The 26,316-nt window shown below is 42.5% G+C and overlaps 1 protein-coding gene across 1 annotated transcript in view; it reads left to right on the top strand.

Annotated features, from left to right (window-relative positions):
- The window catches only part of C7H17orf75 (chromosome 7 C17orf75 homolog), a 236,068-nt gene that overhangs the window by 29,772 nt on the left and 179,980 nt on the right, over nt 1-26,316 (top strand). The gene's annotated exons all lie outside the window — the stretch shown is intronic.

Genomic DNA, 26,316 nt, shown 5'->3' with positions numbered 1-26,316 from the left:
GTGTTGAATGCTATTTAGCATAGCTTTTTCTCCTAGATGTGCTGGACTATGTATAGTGTTGATTACGACTTGGACCATTGAATCAGGGAGGAACCACACAGACCTTTCCTTCATCATCCATCCCTGGTCCGTTTGGATCCCTCCTAATTCGATCCATTTCTTTATTTCGTCTGGTGTAGCATGTGTCTGTAGGTCAATTACGTCAAGAGTAGGATCTTTAACTGTCATACTATGTGTCGGTGTCGGGACTATTGTCTTTGTCATATCGGGGGTTTGAATTTGAGCAGTCAGTTTAGCTGTTCTGTCGGCTAGATCATTGCCTTGGGAAATGGTATCAGTAACTTTTGTATGAGCTTTACATTTCATAATTGATATTGCAGTGGGTAGATGTATTGCATCTAATAATGCATGAATGAGGGGTCCGTGCTGAATGTGGGCACCGTGGGAAGTTAAATAACCTCTCTCTCGCCACAGCACGCCGAAGTCATGTACAACTCCGAATGCATAACGTGAATCAGTGTATATGTTGACTTTTTTATCCGTGGCTTGAATACAGGCTTGTGTCAGAGCGATGAGCTCTGCGGCTTGAGCTGACAAAGTATTTATACGATTAGTTTCAATAACTTCAGTATCGGTTGTGACTGCATAAGCGGCTACTAACTCTCCTGTACTTGTTCTCATGCATGAACCATCGACATAAAATGTCAAGTCTGGTTCTGACAATGGAACATCGGTCAAGTCTTGTCTGGGTTTTGTCGTTACAGTAATGACTTCAATACAGTCATGGATTACTGGGTCTGTTCCGATTACTGGCAAAAGTGTGGCAGGATTCAATGTGTTACAGCGTCTTATTTCTATATGCGGCTGAAACAGTGTCAGTTCATACCCTGTAAGTCGTGCTACGGTCAAGTGTTGTGTTTGTGTTCTATTTACAAGAACCTCTACTGCGTGTGGTACTTGAACTGTCAATGGATGTCCTAACACTATGGCATCGCTTTGTCTGATTGCTAAAGCTGTCGCTGCTACTGATTTCAGGCACGCAGGCAAAGCCTGAGCTACTGGGTCTAATGTACTAGAAAAATAAGCACATGGTTTGTGTGCTCCTGCTTGTTCCTGTGTGAGTACTGACAAAGCAGTACCTTCGCGTTCTGTAACAAAGAGTGTAAACTGTTTTCTGTAACATGGTGTTGCTAAAACTGGTGCTTGACATAAAGCTTTCTTTAGGCTTTCAAAAGCTTGTGTATGTTCCTGAGTCCAAGGGAGAATAGTCGATGTGGCTGCCTCCTGGGTTGTCAACTGAATGAGTGGTTTTGCTAGGAATGCATATTGCGGGATCCACTGTCTACAATATGAAGTGAGGCCTATGAAAGCCCGCACCTCCTTTTGTGTCTTAGGTGTTGGCATGTTAACTATCAACTGAATGCGGTCGGGTGTAAGCTGCCTTCCCTCCTTGTCCAGCGAGTGTCCAAGATAAACAACTCGCTGGACACAGAATTGCAGCTTAGAAGGGGAAACCTTGTGTCCTTTTTCGGCTAGAAATTGTAAAACTGTCAGTGACGCTTTTTCACATTCAGCTTCGCTTCTTGCGGTGATCAGCAGATCATCGACGTATTGAAACAGAGCCGTGTTAACTGGCATGTGGATACTGTCAAGTTCTCGTTTCAATGCTTGGCTATAGATGCTGGGGCTTTCTGTAAATCCTTGAGGTGCGCGTGAGAATTTAAAGCTACGTCCATTTAAACTAAATCCGAACAAATATTGGCTTTCCGGATCTATTGGGACGCTGAAAAAGGCATTTTTGAGATCGATTACAGTGAAGAATGTCGCTTCGGAATCAATAGCTGTCAGTAATGACGAGATATCTGGGACCACAGGGAATTGTGGCACAATACATTTGTTTAACTCGCGCAGGTCAATAACCAATCGATATACTGGCGGGGCCTTCGGATCTGTTCGTTTAAGAATCGGTATTATCGGTGAATTACATATATTGGAGTCTGTTTCCACAACTACTCCTTGGGCAATGAGCTCGTCAATGATTTGTAGTAAAGCCACTACAGCATCTGGTGGTAACTTGTATTGTCGCATTCGTGGTAGCACCACTCCTGCCTTTAGTGTGACTCGATATGGTGTAATATTCATGCAACCAACATCAGTAGGGCCTTGTGCCCATAGACGTGTAGGTAAAGTCTGTAGTCGGGGATCCATGTCTCTAGATACATAGTGACCTTTAAAATCACGTAAAAACAATCTTACTCCTTCCGGAGAACAACATATTATAGCTCCTAGGGCTTTTAACGTTTTTATTCCTAATAGATTTTCTGGACATGATTTAGTAAGCAGTAAATCTGTAGTTCGGGTCAGAGGTCCTATCGTGAGTGGCAGAGGCTGTGACACTTCATTAACAATAGGTTTGCCTGAAAAACCAAGGGAAATATTTTGTGAGCCTGAGAGGGGTGCCCCTGGAACTTCACTACGTTTTATAGTTGTTCGACTTGCCCCTGTATCGAGTAAAAATTTTCTATCTTGACCTAATAATTTACTATGTACATAAGGTCCTTCTTGATCCACAGGAATCTCGATAAGGGGTAGGTCAACTTCCCTCTCTAGGCTAGTTCATGCGTAACGCTGATACTCGGGATATTCATACTGTGCGGTCTGATACATTTGCCGTGTTGTTGTTTCTGTGGCAGCAACAGGTAATGGGGGTGCAGCTGGTACAAACTGTATTGGCTGTTGTGTGGCTGGCATTGCCTGGACATGCTGTATAGCTCCTTGTTCATTCTGGTCTTGTCTCAGTGGCCGTGATCTTTCTTGTGTTTTACCTATGGCGATATTATGTTTTAGAACTGGACAATCGTGTACGTAATGGCCTGGCTTTTTACAATAATTGCATGTCCCTTTTACAGGTCCTGCTGAATCGGAATGTGTCATACCCTTTTTATGTCCTTCGGCTGGGACTGTCTGGGAAACTAGCATTTTCATTTTTGTGTCTTTCATGCGTCTGTGTTCATGTTCTTGTTCCTCTTTAATTCTATTGTGGTGGTACTGTAACATTTGTAACATTTGTGTTGGAGTGTTACCTTGCCAGGTACTCTCGAATTTTAATACTCTATTCTTTACTGGAGGCAGAGCATTTTCTACTAATTTTGTTACAAACAGATGTGGGTATGATTCGCTACTTGCTTTTATGCCACTATTTATACCAAAACATTTTTCGAAACGGGCATAGTAATCACTAGTGTCTTCATCTTGCTTCTGTTTACAGGCTGAAATTGTACCCCAATCTTCCTTTTTCGTAGTTAATAATCGTGGCAGTACCTGTACTAGTAGTCCTGGTAATGCCTTAGTTTTGTCCCCAAGCCCCGAACCTGGACCTCGGGCCCTTTCTTCTGCTTCTAATGCTGACCATTCTATCTTTTGATCACCTACCTCCCACTCTTTTTCTTTGAGTTTCTCATAAATGCCAGCAGGCATCAACACCTTTAATATTGTCATAATGTCGGGGTAGGTATACTCTCCCATGAGTAACATGTCTTTAATTTCTCGGTGAAACCCCGCTGGGTCCTTGTCATGACTGGGTACTACTTTCTTCATTTCTAATAATTCTATTTTCGATATAGGCGTATATACAAATACGCGTTTAAACTCATTGTCCTCACCCTTTATTGGGTGCACTTCTCGTAAGGGATTCTGTCTATCTATGTGGTACGTAGTTCTTTCCTTGGCGGACAATGGAACATGTTCTGAACACACGAAAAGAATATACTGCTTTCTTGATTCTAGAATTTCTTTAATTAATTCAGTACCTGGACCTCTCCATTTATTCATAAGTAATTCAGTCAGTATGTCAGGCAAGGGACCAGGGTCCGAGTGCTGACTCCGATATAGTATAATGAGTTGTTGAATCATATAAATCCCAGCTAACCTTTGTTCATCTGGGGTAAGATTCAAAAATGCGCGTACTACTGTATCATCACTATATTTTCCGGGACTGTCCACCCAATGGACAGCTGCCCTGGCTAAATCTTGTTCATCCATAGAATCGAGGAAATGATAACCCCTTCGTTCTTGGAGTAGTTTGTCGGCGGTTTGGAACGAATGCTCGTTAGACCTTATATTAATTATAGGTATTTGAAAATTCCTGCTATTATCTGGACACGTCGGATGCATTGAGTCAGTATGATATCTAGTCTGATTCCTATTACAAGATCTTCCTCTACCTACATAGGCTATGGTGTCTGACTGTCCTGTGAGCAGTCCTGGCCCTTCTTCCTCGTTTTGTTCGAACTCGTCTGTCTCTAATCTCTCTTCGTGTAGGCGTTCTATTTCTTTACGGATCTTTCGGCACATGGCTATTATACAATTTTGTTTATCATGTCTCCCTTCTGATATATTCTGGCTCCATCTTGTAAGAATTCTCATGGCTTCCGGGTCTACCCCCGGTCGGTCTTGATTTCTGATCACACAGTTTATGAGGAAACGTAACAGTTCCCCCTGTATCTCTACTTTCTGGTATTCCATAGCTCTGTAAATACATTCTGGATCTCGCCCTGTTTGGACAAAATGATATAGATTATCTAGATGCGCAGTCATTCCTGGTAACTTTGCTAAATACACTGCGGCTCGTCTGATACGCAATGATGCTAGGGTCATTTCGTCCTCTTTTCCAGGCACCGGGTCATATCTACAATCTATAAGAAGTTCTTTAAGCGCACGGGCACTAAGGAGTTTGGGTGTACGTGAATGCGCTGACTCTTGAAAAGTAAGCTTATTTATTCTGGGTGGTGTAGAAAAGACATTGGCAGCTCCTCCCGCGGCTCCATCTGGGGCGTCGGGTGTAAAAGGATTCGTTGAACGTGACACAGCAACTACAGGTGTGGACACAGCCATAGAAGTAGCTGTAGGAACGGATACAGAAACAGATGTGCTTGCCGAAACTTGTGACTCGATTTGTTGCCGTAGGGATATGGGTACTGGATCTTGGCGTTGAACCTCCCTGGTAGGTGGTCTACGTGGGGCGGAATTGGCATACTCGGGAGCTGCGTCATCTAAATAAGAGGAAAGAAAAACATCTTCTGCGGTTCTAGGATGCCCCTTAGGATGTACCTTTATTGGGAACAATGGGGTTGGCAAGTCTTTTGGCGTTTCCGGAGTAGCCTTAGGTAATCCTTCGGCCAGAAGGGGATACATACCATTCATAAGGGTATTTCTTTGTCTGTCTACTTGTTCTGATTTTACTCGGATACCTTCCTCAATTAATAGATTTTCTCGAACTTTAATGGAATTCTCTTTACTCTTTTCTTCCTGTCTACGTGCTTTTTCTGTTCGTCTATGTGATTCTTTACGCCATAATTCAACGGCGTCTTTCTGTGACTGTCTGACTTTCCTTTTCCATAACTCTTCCTCGACTTTCATGATGCACTCTGCATCCCAGGTCCCCGCTGTGGGCCACCTCTGACTTTCTGGTAATCCCTTGGTATAGTCTACCCATAGATCAAGAAATAATATGGCGTCTAATCCATGTTTATGATACATAAAATGCCCTGGGGTGTCCCTAGGAGGGATAGGGACGGCTTCTTCGAGAACCCCTTTTCTGGTAGTGATCTGTCTTAATTTCGAAAAGAGCGGCATATTGAGAACTGACCTTATACTTGATTTTGACCTGATACTTGAATTTGAACAGACTTAATACAATAAACACGATAATGAACAGTCATTCATACCACGATATACTTAAACATTTCAAACATTTAACATTAAACCTTTAACTGGAACAACAATGATGATCGTCTGCATGACTAATCACCAAGCTTAATTCTCGACAATAACTAGACAATAACTAGACACTTCGGAATACTTGATATACTGCTAAACAGTACAGATACACTGCTAAAACAGTGCAGACCGGATTTGTGTACCCAAACCCGTCTTGACCGGCACAACCTATGTGCACGTCAGAAAATGCCTCCCCAGTAATGGTACTCACCGGGTAGCTTCGGAAACGGAAGGCCTCAGTAACTTGAACTTGACTCGGATTCGGACTGGACTCAACTCGATTCGTCGGACACTGGGCTTGACGTCGGACTGGTGGGTCTCTGTATACCTCGGATCTTGCTCTCTCAGCTAGGCTCTGGTCGGGATACTTCGCACTTCTCACCGCCTCGTCTGGGTGTTGATTGCAGTCTCAGTCGCCCCCGCTTGACCGGAGGGAGATACAGGAAATCCTGCTGGTACGCGTTATTGTCCGTCCAGCTGTGGCAGGAGACCGGGCCTGCAACGCACCGCCGGCGCGTGAGATGAGAAAGTGTCCCTGTTCGGGCGCCATCATGTGGTAAATATTTCTCCTTTACCGGGACTGAATTTGATACAGGAACATAATAAAATAGCTCAATGAAATGAGAGGCAGAATCCGTGATATTAGAGTTTCAAAATGGGCTTTATTCCAATAAGCGATTATAATCGGATGCTTCAAGTTCCATCACCACGGGAGTTCAGGAAGTGAAGTACATACTTTATTGACAAGCAGTAACTTTTATAATACATACATCATAATGAAGTGAATACAGTAGGCGTAACAATTGATAAGGACATTGACGTTTTGGTGTGCGTAGCCGAAAATGGGTGTAATAATGAGTAAAAAGGAACATGATTGGCTATGATGTAATACATAGGTGGATCTATAAGATAATACTTGGCATTGATGCGCGCGCAGCAGTCTGACGTATAATTGACGTATAACTAGGGGGTGACGAGGACTTGACATTTAGCTCTACGTGTGGAGACAAGAAGTCTGGGGGGTCAAGTCAACCTAATCCCAAATCATATCTACATCCTATGTTTAAAGAACTATGTTATCCACAAAAGAAGGACTCTCGGACAGAATCTATTCTATACTGACTGTGCGTGCGTGTACAAGCGTCTAGGTGTCTACGCTGAATGCGAGGGGGTAGGAATATTCCATGGTAACAGGGCTATGAATTACTTGCATGAGGACAGAGAAGATGGGCCTTTTTGCTTGGTAACTGGAAGAATGTTTACTTAAGCTACTAGGCAGGAATGCATCGGCTGAGGGGGAAGCAGATAATTCGAAGGTGAAATACAGTTCTTGGCAGAGAATAGGCTGATGTCAGGCTTCGTGAGCCGCGCAGAGAATGAGACAGAGTTCATGGTCACGGATGCAGGCTTGAACTGGAGCTTTCAGAGACAGAAGGCAAAAGGAGTTCGATGACAGAATCAGGGCCTACTTGCCTGAACTGTAAAATGGCATAAGTGAACCATATAAAGCCGGTGGCCTTTCATATTTAGGAATGGAATATCCAGCCCATTTATGGCGGATCTGACAGAGGACATGTTGACGATGGACGCACATGTGTTTGCGTCATTATTACTGGAACTGGAGGGAGCATACATGTACTTGCGATATGCACATAGAACCGTTGGGGTCCAAGATAGGGGACATAACTGACCAGAGAAATCCATATTTCCACATCTCACATACTAATTGTTGAAGATGCTCAAATTCTGGCTGGTACACAACTCACATTATCTGTGAATGCCCAAGTATACAACCTTTTTGGAACTATGTTGGTAAAATTTTGCACTCCACAATGCCCTCACATCTACCACTCACACCTGCCAATATTCTTTTACATGATTTACGTCATTCCCCAAAGCTCTCTAAACCACAACACCATCTTTTCCACACTGCATTGGCTACAGCTAAAATATGTATTTTACGTCATTGGAAATTATCCCCTCCACCCTCACAGGAAGAATGGTTGGTAGCCATGATACAAACAGCTTCACATGAACGCACGATCTATAACCTTTAGGATCAAACTGAAATATTTCTGCAGACCTGGTCACCTTTTCTAAAAACGAAAGCTGATGATACTGCTAATCCTCCCGTTCCTTTCCAGGGGTGTGGAATTTAATCAAATATCTACTTGCCCATTAGGCAGGTTGCTTCATAAATCTACTTGTCCTGTAACAAAATCAACTTGTCCCATTGGTGCCATGTAGTTGTAATTATGGCAGCAATCTTATTATATAAGTGCTCTGATATAGCCTATCTGATTATGCAAGGGCTCATACCATATTAGTGTTTGAATACTTGCAATCCCCTTATGATGCCACGTGTAGGAGTGTAGGATCTGAACTTCTGTTGCCCCCAATTTTTTCTGATGTTAACACTGGTTTCTGGCTATAGTCTGGCTGGGTCCCTGCTAATCAGGGCCCCAGTCTCTCTGTTCTCTCTAAACAACTTGGAGTGCATATTAGATGCACTAGTGATTGGATACTGTGGTACCTTATGAGCCCATAGTATATGGTACCTTAGGCATAGGTACTTCATAGGCCTACCAGGGGCTGAAGCATGTATTATGCCTCCCCTGGGAAGCAGACAAAATCTGACACCACAGGCCTGCTACTGCAGCCTGGGTGAGGTAGTGTTAGCACTCCTCACTGAGGTATAGGTTCCCTATATCTCACCATACACACACATATAAAGTCAGTCACCCCCTAAGGCAGGCCCTATCAATCCTGAGGGCAGGGTGCTTGGTTTACAATGTGAGGGGGTGCCTCTGCATGAGCAGGGCCACTCTGCAGCTGGCAGAGTCTATTCTCTGTGGCTGTTTGTGGATGCGGTTAAACCATATACTCTTAAGTGCATTATAACCTACCGGTAAATGCTAACTTTGGAATGACTGCATCAAAACATGTCGTGTTTGGTGTCAAACAACTTGGAATCATACCCCCACACCAGTAACTGGTGTGAGAGTATGATACCACCCTTCTAGAGGGGACGACATGTACCCACTGTGGAAACCTGAAAGAGCCCTGGCATCACAAAATGGATGCCACCAGCACAGACACTGGGCTGCCCTCCTGCTGCTGACCGAAACTCGCAGTGGGGGAGGCCCAACAATAGGCTTCTTGTCACAGGGAGGTGTCACCACCTTCCAGACAGGATTTAGTGTATTGGGGCTGGGTGGGTGCACTCCTAGAGTGCTTTGAAGTCCTTCACTGGGGGAGCAGTAGGCTCCTCTGTGCATATGCCAGCTCAAACCGGTTCAGGGGCTACCTGTACCTGCTCTGGCGCGAAATTGGACAAAGGGAAGTGGGTGTAACCACCCCCTACCCTGACCCTCCCAGAGGAGTGGTCATAGAGCTAGTCCCTCCCTTTCCTTTAGTATAAGATAGGGAAACCTTGCCATTTCAAATCAGATATCCCTGGACGACACTCTACAAGAAGAATCCTGGACCTTCGATGTTCCACTACCTTTGGAAGACGGAAGAATCTCCCTTGGAGTCAAGGAGTGACTCCCCTGCTTGGCAGGCACCAAAAACTTGAATCAACTGTCGCAAACTTTCCCGCTCCTGCTGGAGTCCGAAGTCCCTGCAGCCCCGGAAGTGGAATTTCCTGACTTCTCGACGGCCATTGTGAGTCCCCAACAGAGCTGAGGCGAGTGGACCCCACGAGTGACGAGGAACAGCAATACCCGGATACCGTGCACTATTGTCGAGTGCAATCCCTTCACGACATTCTACGAACTTGTGCATTGGACCACGTGTGGTCCAAGCCTCCAGCAGGATTTCCCTCGAAAATCAGAGGCCTACCTCGTCCCGAGTGACCGTAGGCTCCTGTGAAGCGAATCCTCACGAGGCGTCTTCGCGATCCCTTGCCCGTTGGCTTGTGGGTCCCCTGAAGACTTTCTCATCGAACCAAAGGGCTCCCCTGGTTGCTCCGGGCCTGCCCTCACTTACCTTCGCTGGGTGAGTCCCTCAGACCTTGCTGGTCTGCACCGCTGACTTTCTTCACATTCCACGAGACTTGCTGTTGCCAAGGCTTGTCGGCTCCAATCCGGTTGCCGACCCCTCAGTAAGCTGCAGACTTCATGGGACACTCCGAATCCAGCTCCTGGTTGTCCTCGATGTCTCCTGGTCCTCGTGGCTGAAGAGTCAAAACACCCTTGATCACCTGAAATCACCCGACTTCCGTGGGCATCCATCTTCCTGGCCCCGGGTCACTGGCAAGTGACTGTGAACACTGTCCCTTCTGCTTTCAGGTCTTCTTCATCTTGAATCCAGCCTTGGATTCCACCGGACACTTCTCCAGTCTTCGCAAGCAGCAAATCTTCTTTGGTCTCCATTGAAAACGACGACGCGACCTGACACCAAAAGACACCTATGCACCCAGCTTCCCTGAGTGAGGTAACTCGTGCACTCCAGTGCTCCTGTGTGTGTTGGCCCTCGAAGTACTTACCTTGTAAGTGGCTTGCTTGTAGACTTCCTCGAAGTACCCTAGAACTTTAAAAATCCAACAGTGACTTGCTCCATTCAAATCAATAGGGAACCCGCGGCTGTGTTCTCACACTGCACGCGTCTCCCGTGGGTCTTTTACTTACCTGCCTTCGATGGATTAGTGAAACCCCAGCGATTCTACAGGCCCTAGGCCTTGTCCCCTTGCAAGTCGACATTCCTAAACCTCTTTTTTAGTATATGGTCTGGTGCGCCCATATGGCCCCAGCCATATTTGTGCATAACGTATTGTGAAACGTTGATATTTGCATATGTTCCTGACTTCTAATCCCATAAAGAGATTAGTAGAGTGTGTCTAGTAATAAATACATATATATTTGATATATATACCTGTGTGGTGTCCTTTCATTTGGTAATTCAAGAGATTATAAGGTAAAACAAGCTGCTTTACATTCCTCTGAGACTTAGCCTGAAGGCTGCTCTCCACAGCTACCACTAGGATAGCTTTCTTTAAAAGGTTGTCTTAAACCTATCTACCATAAGAGTCTAATTGGACTGGTGCAAGGTGGCCACTATTACTAGTGATCTGCATATACCAGGCCAACTTCTCACACCACGTTTCTGCAAATCTACATACAGGGGCTGAAGGTAGTGGTAAGCAATAGTTCCAGGTTTAGAAAGCCCTTATGAGTCTGTGTAAACCAACTAATTTGCATGTTTTAAGGGTTCTTCTCTAATCTTTATACTAAGAAATGTTGGAAATTTACTCTTGACAATGGCAGACGAAAACCTTCTTCCAGATTTGGGAAAAAGTGGTTGGAGGGAAAGTGAACTTGCAAACACTCACATTTTCACATGAGAAAATCTACACATGCATATTTTTTCATGCAAAAATGCAGTTCACAAATATTTTCTAGGGGTACTATTTCTTGTCCTACTTCTGAAAATTCTTGGGAATTCATGAAAGCCGTATATCTGCACTTCATGCAAGGACATATACTATGGGTGCACGTTTGAGACTTTCTTTAACAATTTGGCCCCTAATTTGGTCGGACCGTGACCCTTGTGTTTAATAACATTTTGTCTGTCTCTCTGAATCGGCTGGCTTCACTGTGAGTGACGCATTCCACTCTTTCACAAGGAGCATATCGGCACACAAAGTAGTTTTGTTCAGTGCCAGTAACTACTGTGGTAATGTGTGCTCTTTGAGACCAAAAAACAATTTTTGCTTTTGCTAATCTTTGTTGTAATGGTGAGGGCCCGGCAGCTCCTACACCTATAAGGTTTTACAAAATTCATGCCAAAACAAGTCACACATTGACAAAACTAAAAAGCTGACCACCAATTTCAGACCTACTGGCTTCGCCAATGCTTGTTTATTTTTGTTTCCCATAAACTTATTGAAACTGGTTACACTGAGTTTCCATTATGAATGTTTTTGGGAAATACTAGCGTGCATCAACACATGTTACTAAATGATGCTGCAAAGAAATGGTACCTGAAATGTTACTGTAGTTTATCAATGTATTTTATTCTGCTTTTATTTTTTTATGAACATTTTATTTTGAAAGCAAAGAATCGTCAATCTTGCTTTCAAGCTTCTGCAAATATTTGCATCAAATCAGAGAGCATTCTGCGAGCATTATACATAATGTTAAACTTTGACAACGTGTACACATTTTTATACTGGAACCACTGTCCGCAGTGCAGTCAGAGCTTACAATATTTACTTGGCGCGCTCACCCTAATAATAAAGGTTTTCAATTAATGAACCATAAATACAAGTTTGAACAGCATTAACATACAGACAAAAATATTAACTTAACTGCAGACAGTGCCCTTCCCTGATTTATAATGTGGTACTGCAAACTGGCAGCCAAAAGGTTTGTGTAACAGGGGGTTGTGCCTACTTGTCCCAAGGACAAAATACACATGAAAACGTGTTGCCCTTGACCCCAAACAATATGTCCTGGGCGTTGGGCTATAGGAATTCCACATCCCAGCTCTCACTGCCCCCACATAAGGAGACTAACTAATTGTTCTACATCTTTGTTAATTATGTCTTTCCTATTATTACTTGTTCTGTCTCTTCCAATTTTCCCATATTCTTTTTATTATTACCATCCCTCTCCTCCTATTTTTCTCCCCCCATCTCTCCGTACCCTGGCTCTACCCCTCCACATTATCCTACCTATTTAATTTTTTTCTCCTTTTCTTTATATTTACACTATTTTATTATTTTCTCCCAAATCTACTTTGTCTTTAAACGTTTTACAATGTGAATATTTTCCTATGATAACTCATTTCTCTTTGATAAATATGATGACCTCGTGTTAAGCTATTGACTCATATTTATATTTGATCTATTTATATTTAATCAATAATATCTGCTGTATCAGTTTCTTATTTATACCATTTACATATCTATTAATTCTTACCCTCCTTGCATTCTCTCCCTTCCCCTCCCCTTACTTCTCTCTTCTTCTCTGCTTTTTCACTATTTATCTACTTATTTATTTATTTAGTTATGTATTCATAATGTCTATATATTCCATATTTATATGCTTTCATTCAACAACAAAAGTCATGTATTTATTGTCACTTTTTATCATTATAGAATCCCTCATGTATTTATTAACAATGTATTAATGCATCCTTACCCTTATTCTCTTTATGTATTTTTATTGCAAAATTCAATACAAAATTTCAACTCCGTAAAAAGAAAGTTGTTTGGATCCTTGAGTACGTCCAGAAATCAAGCCTGCCTAACTCGACTTGGTTCTGAGTTGCAGGGGAAATAAAGTATGTTTTTGTCTCCCCCTTATGTGTTGGGAAGGGACGTGCTGAGCCCGGGGGCTGCGTTCCTTCTATGGTATGTTGTGGATAGGCCAGGCACGGCGAAGGAAACAGCCATTTCAGTGTAAAGTTGATGTGTGTCTTATCATCTGCACATATGCTTCTTTTCACTTCCTGGTTTAGCTCTCGCTTATATTTTTTTAAGGAACAACACTGAAACAGGTGCATTTTTTGTACTGCTGTCTTAGCCTAGCACTTGAGTAAGACAAAGCAATATGAGGTTTCCAGCCCAGATTCCCTGGAATCCTGTTCTAGATCTCAATTTCCTCCCAGATACAAGTCTAGGTGAGACAATAAAAGTCCAAAGAGGAAGATTTTGAGGATAAAATATGGTAAATGCTGTGGGAGACTGGCTAGCATAAAGTCTAAGGATGTTGTCAGAATGGCGGTTTATCTTACATTTCAACTTGCTCTGATGAATAAGAGTTTTTCTCTCTTATAAAACATAAGGGCAAATACATTGACAAAGAATGTTTACCTGAGATTCTTTCAAGAATTCGCACTAACATGGTGTTTACAGTGAAAAAAAACTCTTTTGTCTGAAAACCAGTGCTGCACTAGTTTCTTTGAACCAATGCACCTGACATGCCTCTGCATCATGTTTTGGAAGTATTTCTTCGTGAATGGAAGAATCCTGATAACATTTTTGCGTGGCGCTTCATCTCTAAACACTATTGATTAGAGGAAATGGTTAAGAAGCTCCCCAAATCTGTAGCAGTGGATTCTTTAGTGGTAAGTCTGGTGAGAAGAATATCCCTTGAGGAAGAGAACATGTTGAAGGACTCTAGAGACAAATTCTGATCATAAAAAGCCCTATACTTGCCTGAATCTGGACTTGCTGACTTATATTTCTGGGGCTTATGTTAACCTTGGACTTAAATATGACTTAAAAGCAATCCTCAAGGCCATTCACTCGGGCTCTGAATGTACTTCCTTGTTGGTGAGTCTAGAGAGATAAGTAGAATTTTTGATTGACATTTCATTTGATATTGTTAGAGCAGCCGCTTTGTCAGAGGTGGCCATAGTGGCAACTAAGCTTAACATTTTTCTTAGCGACTGGCACACATATTCAGCTCCGATAAAAGCAGCCTTATGTCTACTATTTAAAGGAACAAGCTGTTTGGATTAGAGCTGGAAGAAAACTTTATGGAATATTTAAAGGGAAGAAACCTTCATTCTCCTTTTGGACACTGTCACTCTTCCTCATCTTAACCAAATCAAAATACGTCCGGTTCTTCCTTTGGACAACCTTCGAGAGAGAAATCTAATTTTTATACCAAGAAACAAAAAGGAGGAGTCCTCAAGAACCAATCTTGTTATTCAAGACAAGGTAACCCAGTTACAGTGGTCAGGGACCTTGGGTATTAATAAGCTATGAACACAGTGTGAGAAAGTTTGTTAGAAAAGGAGAGGATTTGGGGCAAAGCACAACCGCACCTATCCCTAGTGAGATTATTTAAATAGATGGTGCTAATGACCGGAGATCCAAAGCCTCTAAATCTCCTGAAGCTACACACTTCAAACAACCAAAGCAAAATTTAATGGTCCAGCACCCAAAAAGCAACAGATATTAGACATTTGTTCATGACATAAATAAATGTCGACAGTTCGTCTTTCAAGAAATGGATTTTCAGCAGAAACGATTCTTTTCTTTTTTTGATCCTTTATTCAGAAATTTTCTTTCAACATGTTAAAACAGACCATAGCCAACGCGTTTCATCCTCACGGACTTCTTCAGGGCTATAAACAATACATACATATACATAAAATTAATATACATTATTTACACAAAGTTTCTCATTTTATATTACACTATATACAATTCAAACAATCATAACATATCATTAAGAAAAATGACTTTAACAATTCTTTTAACATGAATGAATAAAGCAAAAGTACTCAAAATTCGTTATTTCCTTCTGCCCATTTTTCAATACATCTACAATGGGATCATAATCACTCTGCTGAATTCCAAATTACAAGAGAGGAACAATTATATATACTATTCCTAGAGTATTTCATTTATTCAAGATTCCATGTACGTTTCACATCAACACATACTCTCATATTAGAGCAACTCAACAACCTTGGCTAGAGTAGTGAAAAAGTGGTATCAATTCCAACAGGCTTACCATAAAATAATAGCTTTGTTTTTCTGTGGTCTGTGCTCTTTCCTTACGATTGTAGGTAGTCTATTTGTTGTGTGCGTTTTAACAGTATCTAAAAAAAGGGATATTATTTTTCATTTCACATTTTATATAAAAGAATTTCTTTAGATCTTATAAGGTGCGAAAATATGTATACAAGCTTCGTGGTGTTATCCACAAACAGATAATAAGGTTAGGATACGGGGATTTATGCTATTTCTTACTTTCCAAATTTCCAATTTCAATTACTTTGCATATCCCTACCTGACAGAGTGCTCTGGCGATTGAAAAACCAGTTCCTTATATTTTTCCAGTTTGTTGGATTAGTCAGTATCCGCCATTCCTCAGTCAGAGAGTATCTATCCAAGAGTAAATAACAAAGGTCTGTTGCTATTCCATCCGTGGTAACCATATACCCTGATTACACATATACCACTTTATTTCTCCCTAGTTTTCCCCTTCTTTTTATGTCTCCTTTCTATTTAATGAAAACATGCTACTGCGTTATTATCTCAGTTTGGATATAATGTTAATCCAAAACTGGATATAATTAAATTTTTGTCCCAATTACTAATATGGATCTAAATTAAACATGCTCATATTACAAAAAATATTTTAGCTAAAGCCATTCTTTATATGAATCTAATATGAACATGCTCACATGGCTGTAGGAATTTAAAACTAACACAACTCTCAATTCCAAGGTGGGTATATTCTCCTCAATTTTATTTCCCAAAATTATTTTGGCTGAGAAAATGTAAAAAAATATAAAGAGATATAAATATAAAGAAACACAAACAAGTTCCCTTGTATTCCAGTAATTCCCCATTAGTCTTAATTTCCCTGGTATTTAGTTACTTCCTCATTGATTCCAATATTTTAATCCATAGGCTTACCTTTCCGTTTTTTGTCTGCCGGCTACTCGCGTGGCGTCATTGTTACCAAAAGAAGTGTGAGTATCCGGTTTAAATACCCCGCTCTAATCGAGATGCACAGCACCTGTGTTAGATCGCCGCCTCGTTCATTAGCTATTTCTAGTTCTGGGCGCCATGTTAGAATAGGTAATTTAACATATTTTCTCCTCGTTGTTAGACCTAAGAGGATCTTTTTCGTCATTCAATTACTTTATCTATTGCACTCTTGCGCAAATGTATTTATATCCACTTCCTATTTTTAAACCGAGAAATATGCCGGCACCTTTATTCAGTTATCGCATATTCCTATAACGATTTAAATTTCGGTCGCCATCTTAGAATGGGTTTTAGTATATGATAATAAACTCAACCCAGCTTGAATCCCAGCTTTAATCGGAATTCAATGCACCTCGCCGCCTCGTTCATTAGCTATTTCTAGTTTTAGGCGCCATGTTTGAATGGGTAATTTACCATATTCTATCCTCGTTGTTTTACCTAAGAAGATCTCTTTCATCATTTAAATAATTTTAATTCATTAGCTATTTCTAGTTTTGGGCGCCATGTTTGAATAGGTAATTTAACATATTTTCTCCTCGTTGTTAGACCTAAGAGGATCTTTTTTTTGTCATTCAACTACTTTATCTATTGCACACTTGCGCAAAATGTATTTATATCCACTTCCTATTTTTAAACCGAGAAATATGCCGGCACCTTTATTCAGTTATCGCATCTTCCTATAACGATTTTAAATTTCGGTCGCCATCTTAGAATGGGTTTTAGTATATGATAATCAACTCAACCCAGCTTGAATCCCAGCTTTAATCGGAATTCAATGTACCTCGCCACCTCGTTCATTAACTATTTCTAGTTTTAGGCGCCATGTTTGAATATGTAATTTACCATATTCTATCCTCGTTGTTTTACCTAAGAAGATCTCTTTCGTCATTTAAATAATTTATCTAGTGTATTCTTGCGCAAATGTATTTTATCCACTTTCTATTTTTAATTTTTAAACCGAGAAATATGCCGGCACCTTTATTCAGTTATCGCATCGTCCTTTAACGGTTTTAAATTTTGGTCGCCATCTTAGAATGGGTTTAAGTAAATGATAATCAACTTATCCCAGCTTTAATCGGAATTCTATGCATCTCTGTTAGATCGTCGCCTTGTTCATTAGCTAATCGTAACATTGGTCGCTATTTTAGAATAGATACTTAACATGTTTCATTCTCGTATTATTATTAAGTAAAAGTTCTTTTAGGCGATTTCTAATTTCGGTCGCCATCTTAGAATAGGTGTTGTGCCACAAATTGTTCGCGTTTCTTTTACTTAAGAGCCTAATTATACTCTAATACCTGGTGAACTTTGTTAATTCGGGATTTTATTTTATATTTTATACCTTTGAAGATGCACACCGCTTTTCACATTATGAGGGTTTGGTGTATTGCCATCAATCCTACATTGTGCTCCCAATGACATGCTCTCTATATAGCAATTGACGAGTATTCCCTGAATTACTTTGTCTAGTTATGTAATACGTACTTAGATCCCTTTAGAGAATTCATCATAAAAAAAAAAATTTTCCTTTCCTTTCTATTTAGATTCAACCATCTCTGAAACGTACATGGAATCTTGAATAAATGAAATACTCTAGGAATAGTATATATAATTGTTCCTCTCTTGTAATTTGGAATTCAGCAGAGTGATTATGATCCCATTGTAGATGTATTGAAAAATGGGCAGAAGGAAATAACGAATTTTGAGTACTTTTGCTTTATTCATTCATGTTAAAAGAATTGTTAAAGTCATTTTTCTTAATGATATGTTATGATTGTTTGAATTGTATATAGTGTAATATAAAATGAGAAACTTTGTGTAAATAATGTATATTAATTTTATGTATATGTATGTATTGTTTATAGCCCTGAAGAAGTCCGTGAGGATGAAACGCGTTGGCTATGGTCTGTTTTAACATGTTGAAAGAAAATTTCTGAATAAAGGATCAAAAAAAGAAAAGAATCGTTTCTGCTGAAAATCCATTTCTTGAAAGACGAACTGTCGACATTTATTTATGTCATGAACAAATGTCTAATATCTGTTGCTTTTTGGGTGCTGGACCATTAAATTTTGCTTACAGTGTGAGAAAGTGCCATCTTTCTTGCATGGTATGCCCCCACTTTTTGCTGAATTGCTGATGTATTTTGACTGAGTGTGCCCTGGGCTCTTGCCAATCGCCTGTGTTCCTTACCTAAAACTGCATGAAGCCTAAACCCAATTGGCATCTCTGGCCACATGTCAGCCCCTGGTAAATGGTACCCTAGGTACCCAGGGCCCTGTGACCAGAGAAGGCCCCTAAGGGCTGCAGCACTTATTGTGCCACCGTTAGAGGCCCCGTGCCCTGACACACACACACGGCCTTTGCAGGCTGAGTGTCTTGGTGCAGAACAAAACAGAGAGTCGACATGGCACACATCCCTGTGTGCCATGCCCACAAACACACTGCCCTGGCATACCTCGGTCACCCCTCTAGCTGGGTGCACTATGCCAGTGGTGTGGATACAGGTGCATGAGCCCTGTACCCCTACAGTACCCAGGTCCATTCCTGGGCATTGTAAGTGCAGTGCTGCCATTAAAAGTATATGGTGCTGGGAGGTCGTCAACACGAACTCCACAGCACCATGATGGCTACACTGAAGACTGAGACGTTTGGTGTCAAACTTCTCAGCACATTAAACCCACACTGATGCCAGTGTGGGATTTAATGTAAGATGCACAACAGAGGGCAACTTAGAATTGCCCCCTGAACCTAACCCACAATCCACGTCCTGTCTGAAAGCCTGCCTAGGCTGCCACCCAGCAGACATGTTGCTGGACCCCTGGGTAGAGAGCCATCCGCTCTCCTGGGCCTGCAACCATGCACATCCTGGGCGAGGTGCTAGGTCTCCTCCCCCAGGATGGGCAGGGGAAGCTTCAAAGGCATGCAGCCTTTGTGAGCTTCTCCAGGCCACTTGCTGTACTCAGCAACTGGCCCCCACCAGTTCTGACCCCCACTCTGGTGGGAAGACTGGTGGGAAAACCCAAGTGAGGAAAGGGGGTGTGCCAGCCTCTGCCAACCCCACCCCTTAGGTGGGGGAGGCGAGGTGAAGCACAACTCTGGGCTCTCACCATCTTGAGGATGGGGAGCCCTGCCTAATCAGGATTAGGCTCCTGCCCCCCTACCACTGGAGAGTGGCAGGATAGGGGGTGTTCCCACCCCAGGGAAGGGACCCATTGGTCCCTGACCTCTACCTTCCTGTAACGCCCCTAAATTTAGTATTTAGGGGCACCCTGAACCTTCCTTCCTCAGATCCCGAATCTGAAACAAGCAAGAAGAAGAAGAAAGAAGACCTGCCGTGCAGCTGATAACAAGAGGGCGACACCAACTGACTTGGCCCCTGCCCTACAGGCCTGTCGACCCTCGAACCTGCTCCTGCTAAAACCCGGTGTCTCCAGTGGTCAGCTACCTCGAAAACCCCGGAGGGCCTGACTGCCTTGTGACTCTAAAAGACTGGGACTCCCACGAGCAGTGGTTCTCCTCAAAGCATGTAACAAGCCCCTGGTGCCAACCAGGAACCGCGACTCCTGCACCCGCCAAGCCCGGCCTGTGCCTGAGTGGACAAAGACATCGAGGACGTCCCCCCGGCGACTGTGACCCAGAATCCATCACCGAAGGACCCACCTTGACGCTCCTGACGACGCCTGCAACCTCAGATCAAGGGACCCCTCCAACCGCGACCAGCAGAGGGTAACATTTCCCGACGCGAAAAGACACTCTAGCGCCCTGCGGCCCCCGGTGCCCAGCTCCTGGGTGCCTACCTAACCTACAGCTTCCCAACTTACCTCTCGAAGTGGTGGTCGCACCTGAAGAATCTTCGTCCCCGAGCTTGTAGCCTTTGTTCGTTTTGTAGCTTCTCCATTGGAATCCATTGAGCGCCCGATGGCTCAAAAGCACCCTGCACCTAGCCACCCGAGAGCCCCTGGGAGTGTAACATCTATACTAATCTACTTCCCCACTTGCCCCTGAGTAAGTGACCAGGAGCCCAGCTCCCACAGCCGCGTGGCCTGCCTGCTAGCAGCCACCAAACCAAAGGCCCCCTGCCCGCCATAGGCTAACATTGGGCCTAACTCTCTCTGCACTGCCCCTGTGCTGCTGAGGGTGTAACAACTGTACCTACCTGACCCTGGGAGACCCCAGAGTCTATGCCCAGAACCTTAACTCTGCCAGTCGAGTACTTACCCAAAAGCCTATAACTCACTTTTCCTCCATAGGGTAACATTGACTGGTTTCACGTGGAAATTCTTCTGTCGAGTTTTGAAACTTTAAAATCTTCACTAAAAATCAGCCGATCAACGAAAACAAAATTACTCACCTGTCATCAGGAGAGATCCCAGTGCTGGATCTTGGTGCTCAGCACTGACCCTGAAAAGTAATTACAACCGTACTTACCGATAACTTGATTTTCCTCCATAGGATAACATTGCCTGATTTTTGCCAGAAATTCTTCTGAGTGTCGATTTTTGAACCTTACAAATATTCCTTAACAATCGGCTGTGTAACAAAAATTATTTCTTTCATCTGTTTACAGGAAATGCACCAGGGCTGAATCCAGGATCCAACCCTGAGTAAGAAAATCATACGCAAAGTAACTAATATTGCATTTACTGAAAAACTCCCATTGAGCTCAATGTTATAATTGTGTTTGAATTGTGTTGCCTATTGCAACAACTGTAACTATTGCATTCAAAGTCTATTGCCTATTGAAGGTATTTAACTAAAGCATCTCATTCTGAGAAAGTATATTTTGATACCTACTTGTGGTTCTAAAATAAAACAACGATATATTTTTATATACATACCATTGGCCTAGAGTTCAGTTCTTGAATGTGTGAGACCATTTGCTGACTGAGTTTGTACAACAAATGCTTTACACTGTTCTCTGATACTGCATTACTGCTCGACCAAGCTACCACTTTAGAGAGTAAGGTTATATCTAACTTTAGCCTCTGCCAAACCTCTGGGGACTGTGGACTCTGTGCACACAGAATCTTACTTTGGTGCAGTATATACAGAGCCACTTTCTTACACACAGTGGTCCTGGACAAGGACAATAGTTACAGAGGAAAATGAATATAGACTAGGAATCAGTACTATATTTTTGCAGTCCAGCCGGACAGGATCAATTTAATATTTCTAATATTAGCAAAAAATAAAGTGGGGACACAATCCTGCATCCAACAAGGTATATAGGAATCAGTACTATATTTTTGCAGTCCAGCCGGACAGGATCAATTTAATATTTCTAATATTAGCAAAAAATAAAGTGGGGACACAATCCTGCATCCAACAAGGTATACATAAAACAAAATAGAAAAAAGACTCGGGCAGAGCAAATGCTTGTACGTTATACATTAAATAAAACAAGCATAAATGTGCGGAGACACCGTTACACATAAACGACATATTAATTTGCGTTTACGGTGTACAAAGAGTTCATGACGTTTCGATCCCATGAAAGCAATTGTGGGATCACCATCACGACATTACATTACATGCCTGAGTAAAATGCCGTGGGAGGTACTAGGCCTCACAATATGGGTTCCTTGCAAGGGACCGCGACAGCGTGTCCAAGCGGGAGCAAGGTATGGATATCCAGTCCCTTGGAGGTAGAAATCGACCGCTGAGTACAGCGGTACGATGAGCCGTAAATATTTGGTGGTGCGATGCCACGCAATCAATTGCAGAGAAATGGACTGCAGCGGCGTGTCCAATTGGGAGACAAATGTATAGAGTCCCTTGGGAATAGAAGTTCGACCCCTGAGTACAGCGGTTCGATCAGCCGTACTAATTGGCCGGAGGTGCTAGGCCACGCAAATTGCCTAGAAATGGACAGCAACGGCACGTCCAATTGGGAGACCGGTATAAATTAGTAGGGCAATCGGAATGGATTGCCTGCAGATTACCAGGTCCAATCCGCCATAAGGAGTGCCGGGGGCATCAATGTAGACACCTCGGTCTGGACTGCAACGGCGTGTCTAAGTGGGAGCCAGGAAGCTTCCATTCCGATTGCCCTACTAATTTATACCCGTCTCCCAATTGGACACGCCGTTGCAGTCCATTTCTAGGCAATTGCTTTCATGGGATCTAAAGGTCGTCGACTCTTTGTCACCATAAACGCAAATTAATTTGTCATTGTTTATGTGTAACGGTGTCGCGGCACATTTATGCTTGTTTTATTTAATGTATGTTCTTATGTTATTATAACTTATTAAGTGCACGAATACCCGGAGTCTTGGCGCTAAACCTGAACATACGCCCTGAGGAATGGAAGGGGAAATAAATTAATTTAAGAATAGCCATGTTTTAAGGTCTTTTCTAAAAGAGGCAAGAGAATTGGCAGGTTCTTATGTCCATAGGGAGCATATTCCATCTTTGCCTGCCGTACCATGGCCTATGCTTCGGTCTCCGCAGCCCGAGGTTCGAATCCTTAGAGCCATCATAACCCTGGTATAAGTAGACCGTAGCTGTCTGACAGGGTGGTACCAGGAGAAGATACTTTTCAGAAATACCGGCCCTGTGTTATTCAAGGCCTTATAGGCTAGACAAAGTGTCGTGAACTTGATGCGCTGTGCCACAGGAAGCCAATGTAGTTTCCGAATGTTTTTAGAGACTGATTCATACTTTGGTAGGTTTAATAGAAGCCTGGCAGCTGCGTTTTGCACCATTTGAAGTTTTTTCAGATGTTGCTTCTGCATATTAAGATAGAGGCCATTACAGTAGTCTAACTTAGATCGTACCAATGCAGTTACAACCGTCCTCCTGGGATCGAGGGGGATATAGGGAAGAACCTTTTTCAGTTTCCTAATCAGATAGAAAGCGGCCGAAACCGTAGCATTGGTTTGCTGTGAGAAAGAAAGTTTATTGTCAATCAGGCCCCCGAGGTTCTTTGCCTTTTCCACAGGTTTTGGTAACTCTCCGATCTCAGCAGACCCCCAGAGTCCGTCCCATCTTGGTTGGAGGTTACCAAAGATCACCACTTCGGTTTTGTCCGAATTCAATTTAAGGCAATGCCTGCCCATCCAGCTGCTAATTTCCCTCATGCAGTTTTGAAACTGCATTGTGGGGGATGCTTGATCGTTATGTGCAGCAATCACAATCTGGGTATCGTCGGCATATGATGTTCAGTTGAAACCGAAATGTTGGATTAAGGGAGCCAGTTCCGACACATAAATGTTAAACAGGGATGGGCTCAGCGACGAACCTTGAGGGATCCCACAGGGGAGCACATAAGGAGTAGATTTGAACTGGTCCAGGATCACTGTCTTCTGTCCTTCAAAAAAGATGATAGTAGAGACAGAGCCTGACCCTTAACCCCTAGTTTTTTCAGATGCAGTAGCAGTAGGTCATGGTGGGCGGTATCTAAGGCCGCCGACAGATCAAGGATGATTAAGGCTGCAGCACCTCCTTTGTCCATCACTTTCCTGATCTCCTCAGTGGCCTTCATCAATGCCGTCTCCATACTGTGCCCTGGGTGGAAGCCAAATTGGAAGGAATCCAGTAATTCATTTTCTTGAATGAATTGTTTTAACTGGTTATTCGTGATTTTCTCTACTGATTTTGCTGGAAGTGGCAGACTGGCAATCAGACGGTAATTACTAGTGATTGAAGCGTCCAGATTTGCTTTTTTTATTAATGGAAGGATGGCTGCATCTTTCCAAATGGCAGGGAAGATACCAGAGTTGAACATATTGTTAAATATTTTAGTCAAGGTGGGACTCGCCTCCTTTGCGAAGTCTCTCAAAACTGCGGGAGGGCAAGGGCCCAAAGGAGATCCAGATTTGGTTTCCTTGATTAGTTTTTCCACAAGCTCACTAGATACCTGTGAGAAATTCTGAAAGATATTCACTGCGGTCTCGGTACCCAAACTCCTTGGCTGGCTCATTAGTAATGGCAGCTTCAAAGGTGTCGTATATGTCATTGACTTTGTTCCTAAAAGCACTGGCAATGTTTTCACAGAACTGTTGACTACTCTTTGTGGTTTTATTGCTAGGTAAGGCTGTGCGCTTCTCTACCACCCCAAATCAATCTGCCTGCAGAGGACCAGGGCGTGATCCTTCCTGAAATAGCATCTGGGTTCAGGTAGGAGTCAATGCATATGCCTGCACAGCTATTTAAAACTAATTAAAAGCATACACCAACAGCTATATAAAAGCATAAAATTGGCAGCGTAGGCGACGGATCAACTGAGGGCTAATAAATCTAAAATCAGTGCATATTAAAAGAGAATAGGTGGACAATCAGCAGGACTTACAAGCATTTGTTCTGCCTGAGCCTTTGTTCTGTTTTGTTTTATGTATACCATGTTGGATGCAGGATGGTGTCCCCACTTTATTTTTTGCTAATATTTGAAATATTATATTGATCCTATCCGGCTGGACAGTACAAATATAGTACTGATTCCTAGTCTAGATTCATTTTCCACTGCAACTATTGTCCTTGTCCAGGACCACTGTGTTCATAGCTTCAAGAACCAATCTTAGCAGAAAAATAAATAAACTGTCTTCTCCTTGGCCTGGAGTAGCCAGAAAGAGGAAGAATAAGATGCTATCTACAGAACTGGGAAGATTCTTTTTCAGACTCGTGGGTTCAAAGATTGGTGAAAGACAGCTACCTAAACAAGTTCTGTTAGTTTCACGGTTACATTTGAAGGGCCTTTTAGTATTATCATATATAAAGGACTGGTTCGATGCAGCACCCACAATGGAATTGGCTCTGTCTGGAAATCTTTGACTCATTTCAGGGACAGTCTACAACATCAAGATGTTTGTGTCAAAATCGACACCTTAGTTGCAATGTCATATGTGAACAGAGAGGGTGGGTCAAGGTCTGAATTTGGTGGCAATGAAGATAGGAAATTGGGCTGAACGAAATCGTCTCTCTCTAATTGCCAGATACATAAGGGGAAAGTTTAATCTTATGGCTGATTCTCTAAGCAGAACATTCTTAACATCGTGGGACCCACCCTCCATGTTCTGATGGCCAGCCTTGGTAAGGAACAGGACGAGTGGTGAGTTGTCTGTCCTATTTTTGACGCGTATTATGGTGGGCAGGCCTATACCAGATTACAACTACTTCCTGATATTATTTTTCCCTTTCAGGAGTTGGGATCCACCTCAATAGTAATGCTTGTGACCAGGACGTTTAAGGGCTAAGGATAATAAAGATTTTTGGTCAGTAACTGAGGCATGTGTTATTTCAACCTCAGGACGAACCTCCAGCTCACCATAATCTGTAGACCCATTGTCTCCTGTGTGATGCAAGCCACCTTTGGAGAGTAAACTTAATTCCTTCTCAATAACAGGGCCCTGTGGTGGCAGACATCCAATCAAGCCATACTAGTCCTGTGTCAGGATGGAGAATACTAACCCCCCCCCCCAAGAACGGCTTCATGTGAAGACCTAACATTGGTACTTTTCTAACAGATTCCCCTGGAAAGGAACACCTTCTTCCCTAATGTGGCTACAGTATCGGACTAATCACACCCAAATTGGCTCCATTTGGAAACGCACACAGAGTAATATAGAGTACTTAGAAGAGAAACTTGGAACCTAGAAGGTCATAATGCAAGACTGATAGGTCAGCTTTGCAAGAGTCTTAAAAGGCAATATTTTTCCCCTGACAGAGTGGAGTCAATGAAGCAAAATGGTAACAACATTGAAAATAAACTGACCCATGAGTAGGTGAGCTAATCCTAAAATGGGTTGTTACAAGTCCTACATTGGTTTTACCAGTAGATCAGTGTCCATGTTCCCTGCTCTGTCTAGATTTTTCTGTTTCATTCTGATCCTGTTTGTTCAAAGGTTGTAAAAATGGCTTTGAAATGAGAGCAAAATATGCTGTGACAATTCCTGAATCAGGTTTTTCAAAGTTGGTAGCTCTGGGCCAAGTGGTTGGTGAGCTCTGGGACTGATTGGTGTTCTTTCTTCACCTTATATTGTTTGATCTGTGTCTTTTCATTTTTGTGAATAATAGTGTATAAGTGACAACTCAGTTACACACAAACATTGAAACCAAGGGAAATGATAACGCATTAAAGTAG

Source organism: Triturus cristatus, chromosome 7, assembly GCF_964204655.1.
Source record: "Triturus cristatus chromosome 7, aTriCri1.1, whole genome shotgun sequence".
Lineage (NCBI taxonomy): Eukaryota > Metazoa > Chordata > Amphibia > Caudata > Salamandridae > Triturus > Triturus cristatus.
The sequence above is the reverse complement of the archived record's forward strand: the minus strand, read 5'-3'. Positions and strand labels throughout refer to the sequence as shown.